Raw genomic sequence first — 16193 nt, forward strand, 5'->3', positions numbered from 1 at the left:
GACTAGGGTGCTGATGGAAGAGACAGAAGAGGACACATTCAAGGAAAATTTGGAAGGTAAAAACCAGTAGGACTTGCTGATGGATGGAATATAGGAGGGGAGAGGTAGATGATCAGGGATGTATCTTTGTTTGCTTATACAAGATAGATTCAGTTGCAATGAAATTGGTAATTGAAATTGATTTTAAATAATGGCACGACCTAAAGTTATGCAAACATTTCCCTTAGATAAAACACCAAGTTTTCAAAGTTTAGCTGGGTGGACGGCATGGCTTTATTTCCTATTTCTTGATATTTCCAATTCTTGTTAAAAAAAAAAAAAAAGGGGTTTCTTTTTCTCAAAGGCTTATTTCTGTGGAAGCCGATCTGCAGACTCTGTTATAAATTTAAATTGGAAAATAACTACAAGTGCCATTGACACGTTGGTTATTGTTTTTGCGAGTGACCTAAGGCCACCTCTCGGGGGAGCTGGGGGCTGCCTTCTGAAGCCTGCCCGTCTCCACCGCGTGCCCGGGCCTGGAAGTCAGACTCCGGGGCGGGGCGGCAGCGCGAGGCCTGCAGTGCTAAGCGCGGGGACGCTCCTGGCCTCTGAGGGGGTGTATGTCTGCCTCTTCAACCTGGCAGGGACTGTTCAAGTGGACGGGAAAATCAGCGATTCGCAGAGTGGAGGGCTGGTGCTTTGAAAGAGAGGCGGAGGGGAGAGAGAGATTTCCCCATCCCCGCTGCAGTGGGTCCATCCCCTCGGTTACTCCTTTTCTCGGCCCGCGAGACCCCTAACCTGCTGGAACCGTTATGCAGTAGAGGCGGCCCGGTCCCTTTAAGACCCCGCCGCGCCTGCGCCTTGGGTTCTGACGCGATTCTGAGGAGCCAGTCGCGGGCGGCCGCGGGCGCGGGAGTGGCTGGCGGTTGAGACCGCGGCTGTACTGGGAGGGGTAGGTGAGGGTCGCGAGGCTGCTTGAGCTTCTGAGTGAGCATGGCGCTTTTGGAACGCGGGACTGGCGACCTTCTGCGCCAGGAGCTGGACCGAGGCGCAGCGGCGCGGCTGCCGGCTGCTCTCTGGATGGGAAGTTACCGCGACGTCCACCCAGCGTTTCCGAGGTGAGGACGCCCCGGCTGGGCCGGCGGTGAATCCGGGACTCGCGGGCGCACAGCTGGGTTGAGGCGCGGCGGTGGCAAGTTTTGTTGGGCGAGGGGTGGTGGGTGTGGGGGGTGCACGGCCGGGGCCTGAGTTCCCTGAGCTCGATTGTTCCCCTGCTGCTGCCGCCCGCAGCCCACCTCTGGTGCGCGCTGGGGAAGAAAGTCGCTGGCGGGTGTTGTGTGGCATCGCGGGCGGTGGAGGGACGGAGCAGCTTCGGGGGCACGTCCTCCTATATCCTGTAGAGGACACTGACCCCGGACCCCACCTTTGAGTCCAGAAATCGGTTCCCTCTGCTTGCAAAGTTGGAGTCTTTATTGGCCTCCCGGATTCTGCTCCTGGCGGTGCCTCCAGGCTGGCGATGGGCAAGGCAGGTGTGCCAGGTCCAGGATGCACATGAGGAGCGTTTGTGGCCATCACCGAATCACCTCATGACTAGCGGGGCAAGCCTCAAATTAACCGCAGAATTTCCAGTAGGATGGACTGTGGGGTTGGTGTTTGCACTGCAAAGAGTTGCTGTGATTTCCCTGTGTCTGTCTGTCTGTCTGTCTGTCTTTCTGGCTTCTTAGATCATCTCATTTGGCTTCCTTTCACTGAAGAGTTAACCAGGACGTTTGACATGGTTTCCTCGCTTTCCTCCTGTCTGTTGCTGCTAGAGCTGCTTTGGAAAAGAAGTCTTTTCTCAAGTGGTATCTTTTCTTTGGGTTACAGTGTTGTTCATCCTTTCTTTTTGTTTTTCAATTTTATTAGTAAAACTTCACCGGTGAACCGGAAGCTATTTTTTTCTATTCTGAAATACTAGCTTTAAGATTTCTGAGAACTTTGTGTGAAAGAAATCTTTGAAAAGGTACTGAAGTATACAGAAGAAGTTGACTATTTTAAAAGTGCAGGTGGTCCGGGCGCAGTAGAGCACACATGTAATCCCAGCACTTTGGGACACCAGGGTGGGTAGATCACTTGAGTCCAGGATTTCCAGACCAGCCTGGGCAATGTGGCAAAACCCTGTCTCTACTAAAAATACAAAAGTTAGCTGTGTGTGGTGGTGTGTGCCTGTAGTCCCAGCTACCCGGTAGGCTGAGGTGGGAGGATCACCAGAGCCCGGGAGGCTGAGATTGCAGTGAGCCATGATCATGGCATTGCACTCCCACCTGGATGGCAGAGTGAGACCCTGTCTCAAAAACAAAAACAAAAAGAAACCAAAAATCCAAAAGGGAATGAATTTTTACCAAGTGAGCCACCACAGATGAAGAAATAGAGCATGACTAGACTGGGGTCTATTTGTAGGAGTGGCATTGTTGGTTTCAGATGTATATGAATGATAAAACTTGAGTGTTACATATTGTTGAACATTTTCCCAAAATGGTTGAACCATTTAACAGGGATATTCTTGTTACCCCACGTCCTTGCTGATGCCTGGCAGTTAAAAATGATTTTGCCATTCTTGTAGGGATGCAGTAATATATCAGTGTGGTTTCATTGAGACTGAGTATCTTCTATTGGCATTTATATGTCCTATTTTGTGAAGGGCCTGTTAAATCTTTTTATCCGGTTTTCACTGATATGCTTATTTTTCTGTTGATTTGTAATACTTTATTCTGGATATACATCCTTTCTAGGATATATATGTATTGCTTTTCCCTTTTTTCAATCTGTAGCTTGCCTTTTTACTTTTTTAGTGGTGTTTTTTCATGAATGGAGATTCTCTTTTTTTGTTTGTTTTTGAGACAGGCTCTCACTCTGTTGCCCAGGCTGGAGTACAGTGGCACAATCACAGCTCACTGCAACCTTGACCTCCCAAGGCTTAGGTGATGTTCCTGCCTCAGCCCAGAAGTAGCTGAGACCTCCAGGGGAGCACCAGCACACTCGGCTATTTTCTGTAGTTTTAGTAGAGATGGGGTTTTGCAAGGTTGCATAGACTGGTCTGGAATTCCTAGGCTCAAGTGATACACCTGCCTCGGCCTCCCAAAGTGTAGAAATTATGGGCATGAGCCACTGCACCTGGCCTGAGATTCTTAATTTTAATGAAATTATACTTTATCAATCTTTTCCTTGATGGTTACTACTTTTTGTGTCCTGTTTAAGAAATCAATGCCTAACCTAAGAGTATGAACACATTTTTGTGTGTTAACCTTATAACAATTTTATTTTAGTTTTTGCTTTTTTTTTTTTTTCCAGACAGGGCCTCACTCTATTGCCCAGGCTAGAGTGTGGTGGTAGCATCTCAGCTCACTGCAACCTCCACCTCCTGGCTCAAGCGATCCTCCCACCTCAGCCTCCTGAGTAGCTGCGACTGTAGGCGTGCGCCACCACGCCTGGCTAATTTTCATATTTTTTGTAGAGATGGGGATTCAACGTGTTTCCCAGCTTGGTTTGAAATCTTGGGCTCAAGTAATCTGCCTGCTTCAGCCTCCCAGAGTGCTGGGGTTACAGGTGTGAGCCACCCCACTTGGCTATGATCACTGTTTACTACATGGATGTGTCTGCTTGATCCAGCAGCATTTATTGAAAAGACCATCCTTTTCCTTCTGCACCGTGTGGCACTTGTTTTCATAAATCGAATGACTGTATTGTCATCTGATTTCTCAAATTAGTGTGGGTCTGTTTCTGTTTCTGGATCAACCTGGGTAACAGTGAGATCCCATCTCTACAAAAAATAAAAAGAATAAATAAATGAATAACATTTAAAAAATAAGTGCGTAGAGCTGATGAAGTCATAGGTGATAATTTAAAAATGATTGTCTGTTTCTTGGCTACATACGGGTTTTGGTCCTTCAGATGTGTTGTGCGTTCGGACAAAATGTATTAAGTGAATTATATGGTGTTCAGAATGATTGCTAGATGTTCATTGTGAGTTGAATGAGATATAATTTGAGACTCACGGAGCTACAGTTTTCACTCTTTTATTTATTTATATGTCTTTTAAAAATTTTTGCATCTTCCTGTCAAGGCAGTAACTCTTTCATACTGAATTGTTCTTAGGTGTACTTAGTTCCCAGTAACGCTGTATGGACTGCACTGAAATAAGTGTTCAGCCATTGAAAGGGCTCACGTGATGTGATGTAAATAATCGTATTCTACATAATAGTTTGAAGACACATCGAATATATATATATTTTTTTTCTTGAGACAGTGTCTCGCTCTGTCACCCGGGCTGGAGTGCAGTGGTATGATCCTGGCTGTCTACAGCCTTGACCTCTCAGGCTGAAGCAGTCCTCCCACCTCAGCCTCCTTAGTGGCTGGGTCTACAGGAATGCACCACTATGCCCGGCTAATTTTCTATTTCTTTGTAGACAGGGTTTTCCTGTAGCGCCCCGACTGGTTACCAATTCCTGGGCTCAAATGGTCCTCCCATTTGGCATCCCGAAGTGTTGGGATTACAGGCATCAGCCATCACACGTGGCCTTTTTTGTTGTAATAATTTTTATATTTTTCTAATTTAAAAGATTTACTAAAATGTCTTACAGCTGTTATTTATGAATATTCATTGTTGTTATTATGATGATTGTGTTTAATCTTATTTTCAATATTAGCTCCTGGAAATTAGAGATTTTGTCTCTTTTATTCACCACTGTATTCTCAATACTTGACCTTGCCTGGCATGAAAGAGATATTGAATCAATATTTGTTAAATGAATGAATGAATGAACATACTAATACCATATTCAGCAATCTCCAAGTATCACAGTTTTCACCATCTAACAAATAAAATAGCTTGTATAGAGCAGAGTCACAGTCAACCTGCCATAAGAGGAAATGTCAATGAAAAATAAACCTTTGTATGTGTAGCTGCTAAGATTTTGGGGCTTCTGTTACTGTAGCATAACCTAGCGAAAGCTCAGCGAGACAGCATATACAATATATGTGTACAGATAGATCAGATAGAGCAGTAGATGAGATTCCAAAGATGGTTCAGTAAGCATTAACTAACTACACCCACACTCTCTTAATTCCCTAGCAGAAATAATCGAATTCTCGTTCACTAAGATGTGCCTGAAATATTACTTACTTTGTGAAAACTTCCCTGGCTACTCAAGTATTTAGTCAGGACTCTTTATTTTTTTTTCCCCCCAGGCTGGAGTGCAGTGGTGCCATCATAGCTCACTAACCTCTAACTGAAGGCTGAAGGAATCCTCCTGCCTCAGCCTCCCGAGTAGCTGAGACTCCAAGTGTGCACCACCATGCTGGTCTAATTTTTCGGTTTTGAATTCCAGAGACGGGGTCTTACTATGTTGCCCAGTCTGGTCAGGACTGTTGAATACATATGACAGAAACCCAACCAACTCTAGTTCCCCACCATCTTTCAAGCTGCTCTTTCCTGGGTCTTCCCAGTCTCTGTAAATGGCAGCTCCATCCTTCAAGTTGCCAAAGCCCCAAATCTCAATGTTAACCTTGATTTCTCTCTTTTATCTCACAGGCAATCTGAAGGCAAATCCTGTTTCGACCCAGGCGAAAGTTCCTGGTGATCCAGGCTCTCACCAGCCGATTGTCCCTTCCTGTCTTCCTGAGGGTGTCTCAAGCTTCAGTGTTGTGTGCTCTCGACCTCCATGCTGGGGTGCCACCGACTCCCACTGTCCAGGGCTTCTGGTGGACTCTCTGAGGCACTGATACAGAGACTTCCCCATTCGGTGTACCAAGAGCAGCCTCACACGGTGTGGGCCGACATGAAGAGCTGCCAGATCCAACAGGTAAAAATCCCGAGGCATTGCCGGCTCGATGGAGTCGGAGAGTCCTCTTTCTATTGTGACTCAGATGTGAAGGGAAGATGCCAAGGTCCCTAAAGATCGCAGGGCCGTGCCTGGCATGAAACAGATATGAAATAAGTATTTGTTAAATGAATGAACAAATATTCCCAGCGTGTGCTGCCCACGACCTGCAGTGCCGTGGTCAGGTGGAAGTGATTTTACTTCAGGAGAGGACAGTGTTCTCTCCAGGACTTTTCCTGAGTAGTTAGATCTGCATCCCCCTCCTCACTCTTCCCCTCTCACCCCCATTGTCTGCCCCCTTTTCTCTCTGTTTCCACCCTGCTGTCCCCTTTCACCTGCTTTCTCCTCTTCAGCTTTCTTGGCTCATCCCCTCCCTGTCCCCCTGCATCCCCCAGGCTCAGGCCCCTACTCTCTCCTGGATGGGGAGATGTGTCTGGTTTTAGGCGGTGCCCTCTAGATGTGTCCAGGATGGGGAAACATGGCTCAGTTGACAGTATAATGGGTTAAAAGAGTGGCCACTTTTGAAGGCCCGTCCCATCTCCCATTCCAGAATCCTGTAGGACTTAGAATTTATGGGCCACATTGGAATTCTTGGTTCCCCAGGACCTTGTGGTGGATGCCTTTTTTCCCTGAGCTTTCATGGGGTGACTGTTAGGTAGCAGGCCCTGCTCTGGGCTAGAGGCCCCATAATGAATAAATCTCAGGCCACTACCCCACAGAACCCACCACTGCAGGCATTGAGAAGGGGAGAAAGAAAGGGGCATGATTTGTTTGTGTCCTTCTCACGTGGCCGCCCACCAGGTCCTGGGGGAGTGGGAGCAAGTGCAAGGAGAGAAGTCCAGTGAGAAAGGCAAATGGATGACATCAGACCCAGGGACTGAGGCCCCCACATGCAGCCAGGTAGATTCTGGAGTCTCTGGCAACAGTGGGCAAGAGACAGAATGTGTTTCAGAGGAGGAGGAAGGGGTTGTATCCCATGGAAACAGTATATGATTTTACAGTAGTGCGTCTTTCTCTAATCACTAGTTAGCGTGTTCCTGTTAATGGAAAATATTGGTGGTGTAAGTTTCCCCGATGTTCTCCTCTTCATGTATATTTGTTCCCTCCCTCCCTCCCTCCCTCCCTCCCTCCCTCCCTCCCTCCCTTCCTTCCCTCCCTACGTCCCTCCAACTCTCTTTCTCTCTCTTTATTCTTTCCCTCCTGCCCTCCCTCCGTCCATCCCTTCCTTTCTCCCTCCCTCCCTCCCTTTCCTTTTTTCCTTTTTTCTTTTCTTTTTCTTTCTCTCTCATGCTCTCTCTTTTTTTTTTCCTTTTTGTTCTCCCTACTGTTGTAGTCGATCACACTGCATTGAAACCCACATTATTTACCAGAATCTCTGGAGCTGCTTCTGTGTTGCAGGCAGGGAGCTCATCCAGTAGCCCTTAGCTCCTCGCAGCGCCTCCTTTGATTTGTGGGTTCCACTGGGGCAGCTGCTGAGTCTCAGTGTTTTCTAGTCTTCACCAAGGTCTGCCCACCCAGATGGTTTGTACCTGTCCTTACCACAAACCTGCACTGTCTAGATTGCTGAGGCTGCTTCTCCCTAACTGACCTGCTGTTTTCTGGGGCACCCCAGGATTCGAGGTAAATGGCACAGGCCTGGAAATCTCCAACTGCTCTGACTCCAGGTTGGTGCACTTCAATGCCAAGTACTAACCACACTGGTACTAACTAACACTAACAGGATGCCACCAAAACCTTGATATGGGGCTGCTGCAACCTAATTTAAAAAAATTAATAGACATTATTATTATTATTATTATTTTTTGAGACAGAGTCTCGCTCTGTTGCCCAGGCTGGAGTGCAGTGGCCAGATCTCGGCTCACTGCAAGCTCCGCCTCACGGGTTTAGGCCATTCTCCTGTCTCAGCATCCCGAGTAGCTGGGACTACAGGCGTCCGCCACCTCGCCTGGCTGGTTTTTTTGTATTTTTTAGTAGAGACGGCATTTCACCATGTTAGCCAGGATGGTCTCGATCTCCTGACCTCGTGATCCGCCCACCTGGGCCTCCCAAAGTGCTGGGATTACAGGCTTGAGCCACCGCGCCCGGCCAATAGACATCATTTTTTAGAATAGTTATAGGTTCCCAGAAAAATGGAGTGGATAGTACAGAGAGTTCTCCTAGGCTCCCCTGTCCTCCAGCACACAATTTCCCCTATAAGTATGTCGTATTAGTGTGGTCCATTCTTTCCAATTGATGAACCACTATTGATACATCATTATCAACTAAAGGCTATAGTTTACACAAGAGTTCATTCTTTGAGTTTCACAGATTATGGGTTTTGGCAATTACATATTGTCCTAAATCCCCAATACAGTGTCATGCAAAATCGTTTCACTGCTGAAAATTCCCTGTGCTTCACCATTTCGTGCGTCCTCCTCTCTTCCAGTCCTGACAGCCACTCATCATTTTACTACTTCTCTCTGTTTGACTTTCCAAGAATGTCCTAGAGTTGGAATCGTACAGTCTGTAGGTTTCCAGACTAACTTCTTTCTAGCATTATGTATTTTAAGTTCCTGCATGTCTTTTTATGACTTGATAGCTTGCTTTTTAGAATCACTGAATCAGAATTCGTTGTGGGGCTACAACACAGTTTGCTTATCCGTTCACTTGGTGAAAGACGTCTTGCGTACTTCCAACTTTTGGCAATTATGAATAAAATTGCTGTAACTACTTATGTGCAGGATTCTGAGTGAACTTAAGTTTTCCAGAGTGACTGTACCCTTTTCATTTCTACTAGCTATGGAGAGTTCTGGTTGCTCCTCATCTTTGAGAGCATTTGGTGTGTTCACCTTTTTGCATTTTAGCCATTCTAATAGGTTTCCACTGATATCTCATTGTTGTTTTAGTGTGCAATTCCCTAAAGCCAAATGATTTTGAGCATCTTTTTCATATACTTATTTGCCATCTGTATATCTTATTAATGAGGTGTACAGATCTTTCACCTACTTTTTTTCTTTTTTCCTTTTTTTTTTCTTTTTTTTTTTTCCTTTGTGTTGTTTAGTTCTCAGAATTCTTCATATATTTTGGACAGCAGTTTTTCCATCAGATTATTTTGTAAATATTTTCTGCCAGTCTGTGACTCGCTTTTTCCATTCTCTTAACAGTGTCTTTCACAGAGCAGAAGTTTTTAATTTGAACGAGGCTCCACTTAATTTTTTTTCATTAGTAGATTGTGCTTTTGGTTTTGTATCTAAGAAGCCATCATCGAACCCAAGATCCCCGAGACTTTCTCCGATGTTATCTCCTAGGATCCTTATGGTTTTGCACCTTACATTTACATGTGAGATTTATTTTATAAAGGGTATAACATGCATACCGGGATTTATTTATATATTTTTTGCATGTGGTTATCCAGCTGTTGTAGCACCACTAGTTGGAAAGGGTACCTTCCCTGCTTTAAGTTGTCTCTAAACCTTCATGGAAGATCAATGGACTGTAGGTAGGCCTGTTTCTGGGCTCTGTATTCTTTTCCATGGATCTATTTGTGTGTGTGTTTTCTCTTTTCACCAGCTCACACTATTTAGGTTACTGTAGCTTAATGTAAGTCCTGAAGTTGGTAGTGCCAAACCTCAGGGGGGTTTTCAGAACTTCATCTTGAGAACCTGGTTGAGATCATTGTAGTAAAACTTGGAAATATGTGAGATTCCCCCTTAGTCTGGTTCTCAAGGAGTTTTTAATGCGCTAACCAGGCCACCCTCAGCTTCTAGTGATCTGTCAATACCATTTAAGTTCTTCTCCCACTTGCTGTCCCCAGTAGCTTCTCTTCCTGTGAGCTCTGACTCCCTGTGTGTGTTCGCCTGTCTCTCTCATTTTTAGGGTGGCAGTTTTCCCTGTGACTTCAATTCTCTGGTCCACCCTAGAAGGGTTGACTTTCAGTTCCTTCAGCCTTTTGCTAGCTGTGAGGACGAGTGATGACTGCCTAGCTCTTTCCATGTTGGACTAGAAACCCAAAAGTTCGTTTAAAGAATGACTTGTTATAAAAGTCACCCGTTGTCAACATACGACTCAATGATTTCAGCTGATTTATGGAATTGTGCAGCCATCAGCAGAGTTTCTACTTCAGCACATTTTGTCGCTTCCCCAAATTCCCTTGAACCTCTTTGTAGTCATTTCCTAATCCCTGGTCCCCATGACTCAGTCTGAATAGAATGAATATTTGGAAAGCAGACTTCATTGTATTTACATTTTCATGTGTTTGGGACTTTATATAGTGGACTATTGTGTTCATTTTGTGACAAGTAGAGAAGAGATTGCATTCTAGGGATGGTTTTTTTGGGAAACATAACAGTAGTCCTGTTTATGGCTCTCTTTGAATTGGTTAATCTGTGTTGGTGACCGGTATTTGCTACCAGACCTTGTCTGGTGAGCAAAAGAAAGGCAATTTAAAAAAATCTGCTATTAAAATCGAGATGATACATTTTCACATAATAATATGTGGAGTTAAGTAATGAACCATCTTTATTAATTAATTTACTTATTTTTGAGGTGGAGTTTTTGCTCTATTCCTCGGGCTGGAATGCAATGGCGTGATCTCCGCTCACTGCAACCTCCACCTCCTAGATTCAAGTGATTCTCCTGCCTCAGCCTCTTGAGTAGCTGGGATAATAGGCGCCCGCCACCATGCCTGGCTAATTTTTGTGTTTTTAGTAGAGACAAGCTTTCTCCATGTTTGCCAGGTTGGTCTCTAACTCTTGACTTCAAGTGATCCACCTGCCTTGGCCTCCCAAAGTGCTACGATTACAGACATGAGCCACGGCTTGACCTCAGCCATTTTTATTCTTTCAGAAATGTGATTGATAACAGTAAAGCCGCACTCCTCATGTGCCTGAAATATCCCTCATTGTCTTCTTCAGGTGGCAAGGGCTCTGGAACAGCCACATAAAGGTGAGGGCAATATTTTTTTTCATTGATTGATTGGTTGGTTGATTTTTTTTCTGTTAGAGGGGTTAGCATCCATGTATCTGAAATTGAAATTCAAGAGGAGAGACAGACACCTGTACTAGTTTTCTCTTGCTGCCAATGATCACATTACCACTAATCAGTGGTTTGAAACCACAGAAGTTTGGAATGAAGTGGCCGGGTTCTCTGATCAGAGTCATGTAAAACTAAAATCCAGGAATGGGCTGGCTGTGTTTTTTTAAAATCCCCTTTAAAACATCCACACTAGATGTGGATGAGCCTTCTGAGGGTGTCCATTAAGTACAGATCTTTGACATAATTCCCTTTCCTCCCTCGACCTGTGAAACTGAACGAACAGCTTATCTGCACCTAATGTGAAATGACAGGACAGACATGGAATAACAACTACAGTGATTCTAGTTCAAAATGAGGGAATAAGGAAGCGATAAAGAAGTCACTGACCCACAATAGTTTGGAAATGGAGCTGGGCAAAATCCAGCAGGCGTTTCTTAATTAGGATCCACAGCCTGGGACCGACCCGCTGTCCTGTGAGTCTTTGCCTCTGGGCTCTCTGCTCTGCATTTCGTGAGACCATGATTTTTTATCTCTTTTCTCACACTCTTTTGTGTATGGCTCCTATTGCACTGAAAATGTTTTTGAGATTCATCCGTGTTGTTTTGTGTGTGAACAGTTTGTTCCTTTAGGCTTTCCATGGAATGAATGTATCACAGTTTATTGATCCATTGTTGTATTGACAGATGCTTGAATGTTTCCAGTTTTTACTATTATGAATTAAAGTGCTATGAACATTCTTTTTTTTTTTTTTTTTTTTTGAGACGGAGTCTCGCTCTGTCACCCAGGCTGGAGTGCAGTGGCCGGATCTCAGCTCACTGCAAGCTCCGCCTCCCGGGTTCACGCCATTCTCCTGCCTCAGCCTCCCGAGTAGCTGGGACTACAGGCGCCTGCCACCTCGCCCGGCTAAGTTTTTGTATTTTTAGTAGAGACGGGGTTTCACTGTGTTACCCAGGATGGTCTCGATCTCCTGACCTCGTGATCCGCCCGTCTCGGCCTCCCAAAGTGCTGGGATTACAGGCTTGAGCCACCGCGCCCGGCCGAACATTCTTATATAAATCATTTTCTGGACATATGTTTTAATTTCTCTTGGATAAATGCTTAGGAATTACTGAGTCATAGAGTAGGTAGTTGTTTAGTTCTGTAAGAAGATGCCAGACATTTTTCCCCAAAGTGTTTATACTATTGTACATTCCAAGCCTTAATGTATGAAGGTGAGAAAGCTTTTGCTACTTGCAAAGAGGCCTGTCTATAGACATGTAATTTTTTCTAACTGGAGACAGGCTGATGACTTCAGGGACATGAGCATGGGATACAGGACACCTGTCATGACCACCAGCATGAAGTTGGGATTCAGGAAGGAGGTGAATCGTATAAGGAATCCTGGGACTAGCATGAGCTTCTGTCAGGGCACAAAGGGCACTGAAGTGAACAGGGCATAGGGGGCCCTGATGTCATAGTAAGAAAGCGTCTCGTTGGTAAAACCTTTACCCTTGGGGAGGTAAATAAGTTCCTTGTTCCTTCTTGGTTACCCTTGAAGATAAGGATGGCCAAACAAAATAATATCATATCTGCAGAAACTCAGCTCTTGGTAAGATTTACTAGTAGGGAATCCAATGTTAATGCCACGAAGCAGTGGCCAGTTGGGATCCAGTGTGAGCCTGTGGATCAAGGTGCGTACTCAAACACAGAGAGCTTTTTGAAAGATGCTACCAGTAGTTTTTCCAGGGCAGAGATGGGTCCTCTATCTTTCTCTCTAACCTAGCCCATATGCTTAGCTGAGAAGGTTTCTTCATATCCCTTTAAGTGATGATGTCCCTGTTCAGCAATTTTCTAAACATTGTTTAGATAGGAATTTTATGGGCATTCTCTATTGCATTAAGCTTAAATTTAAAGCATCTTATGGTTTTATTGCAAAGTGTTGTCTTCTTTCCTTTTTAAGATGATGCAATTTATAACATGGAAGTTTGCTGTCTGTCCCCTCCCTTTATGTTCCTATAAAATGAACAAACATGTGGCCATGAAACAGATGGTCATAGAATTGGTTCAGTGGTTGTGAGTGTAGCAACCCAAGAGTGTCTTATCTGAAATCCCACCAGGAATGCCTGGACACAGTAGACAAAGTTTGTTCAACTGGATGCCTTAGGATGCATGCTTCCAAAAACAAAGTAGCCAAAAAGAAACCAGAATAACGGAATATCAGAGCCAGAGGAACATTTGGTGGTAGTTCAGTAAATCCTCCTTCTCAACCTACAGGGGACACAGTGGAACAGAAGCAGGGATGGGCCTGCCTGCTGTGCCCAAAATTCATTGGAGATTGTTGCGGTGAAGAATTTCATTGATGATGAAGGAGAAATAAACCCCCGTCAGCTTCAATTCAGGGAGGTTTATTGAAAAGGTGAAGAAGCGTCTTGCAAAGCACAGCATGGCTGAGGCTTGTGGGCTGTGTCTGGGAAAATGAGCAGCCGACAGTGGCTGATGCTGCCCCTGACTCTGGGGCTGTGTGGTCTCTCGTTCCCTGAGAGCATCTCTTCTATTCTCTTGTGTCTTCCCTCAGCCTGGCAGTCTCTATGTACTCTCCAACACATAATTGAGCACGGCTATGTCAGCCCCAATGCCACCTGGCACTTTAGGTTAAATTAGAAAGGCATGACATAAACTGGTCCTTTATAATACAGCTGTTGGAACAGCAGTTGAGAATACAGTATCTTGAGTCCTGGTTTAGTACTTTATGCTGAACTTTCTTTTCTGAATATGAGCACAGACTTTGGAATGTTAGTGTCACCTAGCATTATTAGCTAGTATTCTCCTTTTGTTTCCCCATAACATCCCCTCCTGCTTCCCACAGATCCACTCTCCACTCATTTCCATCCTGTCTTATGTCACTTGGTGCTTGTCCCTTCTAGAATGCATCCTTGGCTCCCCTGCGTACACACTTCTAGTTAGGTTTAGCAATGGGGGGCACCTGATGGAGCCTGGAAGTGAGAGGAAGGTGAGGTCTGTATTTCTTCCCTCTCCCTCCCTGCTCTGGCACTGAGTGTCTGGCAATATCTGCATCTGTCTGTTACTTCAGTGGTCACTCTTCCATAACCCCGATTCTCAGTGGGTCCCATAGCATTGTTTACCTTTGTTCCTTTAGCTCCCATCAAGGAAGATCCAGAGACATTCTCCTCACCAAGGCATTAAAAAATGCACGGGTGAGGGGAACAGTGGCGTGACTGTCAAGTACCTGTGGTACCTACTGTCTGCAAACTGGAGGTCATGGCGGGAGATACTGCATGGATTTGCCCTGGCTGCTGTCAGTGAGAAGAACAGGGTTCTGGAAGAGTAGAGGACAGGCCGTGGGACTTGGCCATGTAGAGACAAGGCGGGAGGGATTTCCTTGAGAGGTAGGGATATGTGGTGGTTACTGATCATTGTGAGGTGTCTGGGAATGTAATGGATGGGAAATCTAGTAAGAAATGAACTTTTGTAATAATTAGAAAAGCTGTAGTTCTGAGGACAGAGACCTGATGCAGTCACCATAGTGGGAATTTGTGACCTGACATCCAGTTGAGATACCTGGAGCTTCTTGACTGAGGGGAGATGGATCCGTTGAGGAAGAGTGAAGCCTTCAATGTTGCCGCAAGTGTGTGCTGTCAATCTTCCTTCAGGCCTTCCCCTGAAGGACCTGAAGTCCTTTATGTGGGTGACTGAGGAAAGGGAGATACTCAGAGCTTCTGTGTCTTGTTAGATTCTGGCTCTGAAGAATGCTAACCTAAGGGCACCTGTGGTGGCCATGAAAATGCACTACTTGCATCTCCAGCAGCAGGAGGCCTAACGAATCGACACTGCCGGCTGCTACACTCCGAATTGAGGACTTGATGACATTTCCCCCGAGTCTGTACTAGCCCATGATGAGGAAAGCCTCATATCAAGTCCTCCCAACAGAACACCCCTGATGACTGATGAGGATGTCGAAGCTGTTTTCCTGTGGCAACCGTGACTTTCTTTCTTCAAAGTCTGTTTTGTTCATGCACATTAAGTGATTTATATAAAATAGGAGAATAAATGCCTAGACTCCCATGAGTCCATCTTTTATTGATAAACTCTAGTTCTGAGGACAGAAGCTTGATGGAGTCAGTATAGTGGGAATTTATAACTTGGCATCCAGTTCAGAGACTTGGATCTTCTTGACTGAGAGGAGATCGGGTCCCTCTGGGGAACAAAGAAGCCTTCAATGTTGTTTAAAGTGTATCCTGTAAATCTTCCTCTAGGCCTTCCCAGAGGGACCTGCTATATGACGTATGATCCAGTGACCCCAAATTCAGAGTGTTCTCGTCTACTCTGAAGAATGCAATATCTTCCTCCTCTGGATTCAACCTAGTACCAATGTTTGTGTGTAGCTATGCAGCTTAATAGACCAAAGCTAATGAGATGAGGAATGGTAGACCCAATTCAACCGTACAGGCATCAACCATATCAGCATACAGGCATCCCTCTCCCACCGTTTCATTTTTGTCCCCACTCCAACGTCTTCTCCATTTTGTTTGTATTAATTTTCTATTGCTGCGTGCTAAATTACTGCTAGCTTTTAGAGGCTTAAAATAAGACTGATTTATTTTCTTGCAGTATCCACAGATGAGAAGTTGAGGCCTGGATTAGCTGGGTCTTCTTCTCAGGGCCTCACAGGCTGAAATTAGGCTGGGTTTCTTTCTGTAGTTTCTGGGGAAGAACTTGCTGTCTAGTTTCCTCAGGTTGTCAGCTGAGTTCAGTTCCTTGTGACTGTAGAACTGAGATCTCTATTTTCTTGCTGACTGTCAGCCAGGGGCCTCTTGCTGCTCCTGGAGGCCTCCCATGTTCCCAATACATGCTTCCTCCAGCCAGAAGAGGAGACTTGCCCTGCATGGAAACCCTTCTGCACTTCACATCTCTCCAGGAAGACCTCAGTCCCTCCAAGGAACTCACCTTCATTAGGTCAAGCTCATAAGATCATCTCTCTATATTAAATTTGACTGATCTGAGATCTCGATTACATCTGCTAACGTGTTTTTGCCATAAATTGTAACACAATCCCAGGAGTGATATCACTGGCTTTTGTCTACACTCAGGAAGAAGTGATTATATGAGAACAAAGATCACTGGGGGTCATCTTAGGATTCGACCATAATATGATAAAGACACAGTAATTAAAAGAGTATAACAGATTTCTGCTTGTTTCTGTTAGAATAAATCATATCGGACTAATCCTGCCTCCATAAACAATCATAAAATTGTTTTCAGACAGTGGACAACAGGCAGTACAATAGGAAACTTAAGGGGGGAGCCCCGTGATTTCCTAGTTCTTTAGGGAGAATTTTTCAGCAG

General features: G+C 45.0%; 1 protein-coding gene across 1 annotated transcript in view; it reads left to right on the forward strand.

Annotated features, from left to right (window-relative positions):
* The first annotated feature begins 947 nt into the window (after positions 1-947).
* LOC139364224 (NBPF family member NBPF3-like) overlaps positions 948-16193 on the forward strand; it is a 55273-nt gene continuing 40027 nt past the window's right edge. The window contains exons 1-3 of the mRNA XM_071099783.1: positions 948-1097; positions 5549-5819; positions 10662-10760. The gene's annotated coding sequence lies outside the window, so the exon portion shown is untranslated. The remainder of the gene's footprint in view (positions 1098-5548; positions 5820-10661; positions 10761-16193) is intronic.

Source organism: Macaca nemestrina, chromosome 1 (assembly GCF_043159975.1).
Source record: "Macaca nemestrina isolate mMacNem1 chromosome 1, mMacNem.hap1, whole genome shotgun sequence".
In the NCBI taxonomy this organism is placed as follows: Eukaryota; Metazoa; Chordata; class Mammalia; order Primates; family Cercopithecidae; genus Macaca; species Macaca nemestrina.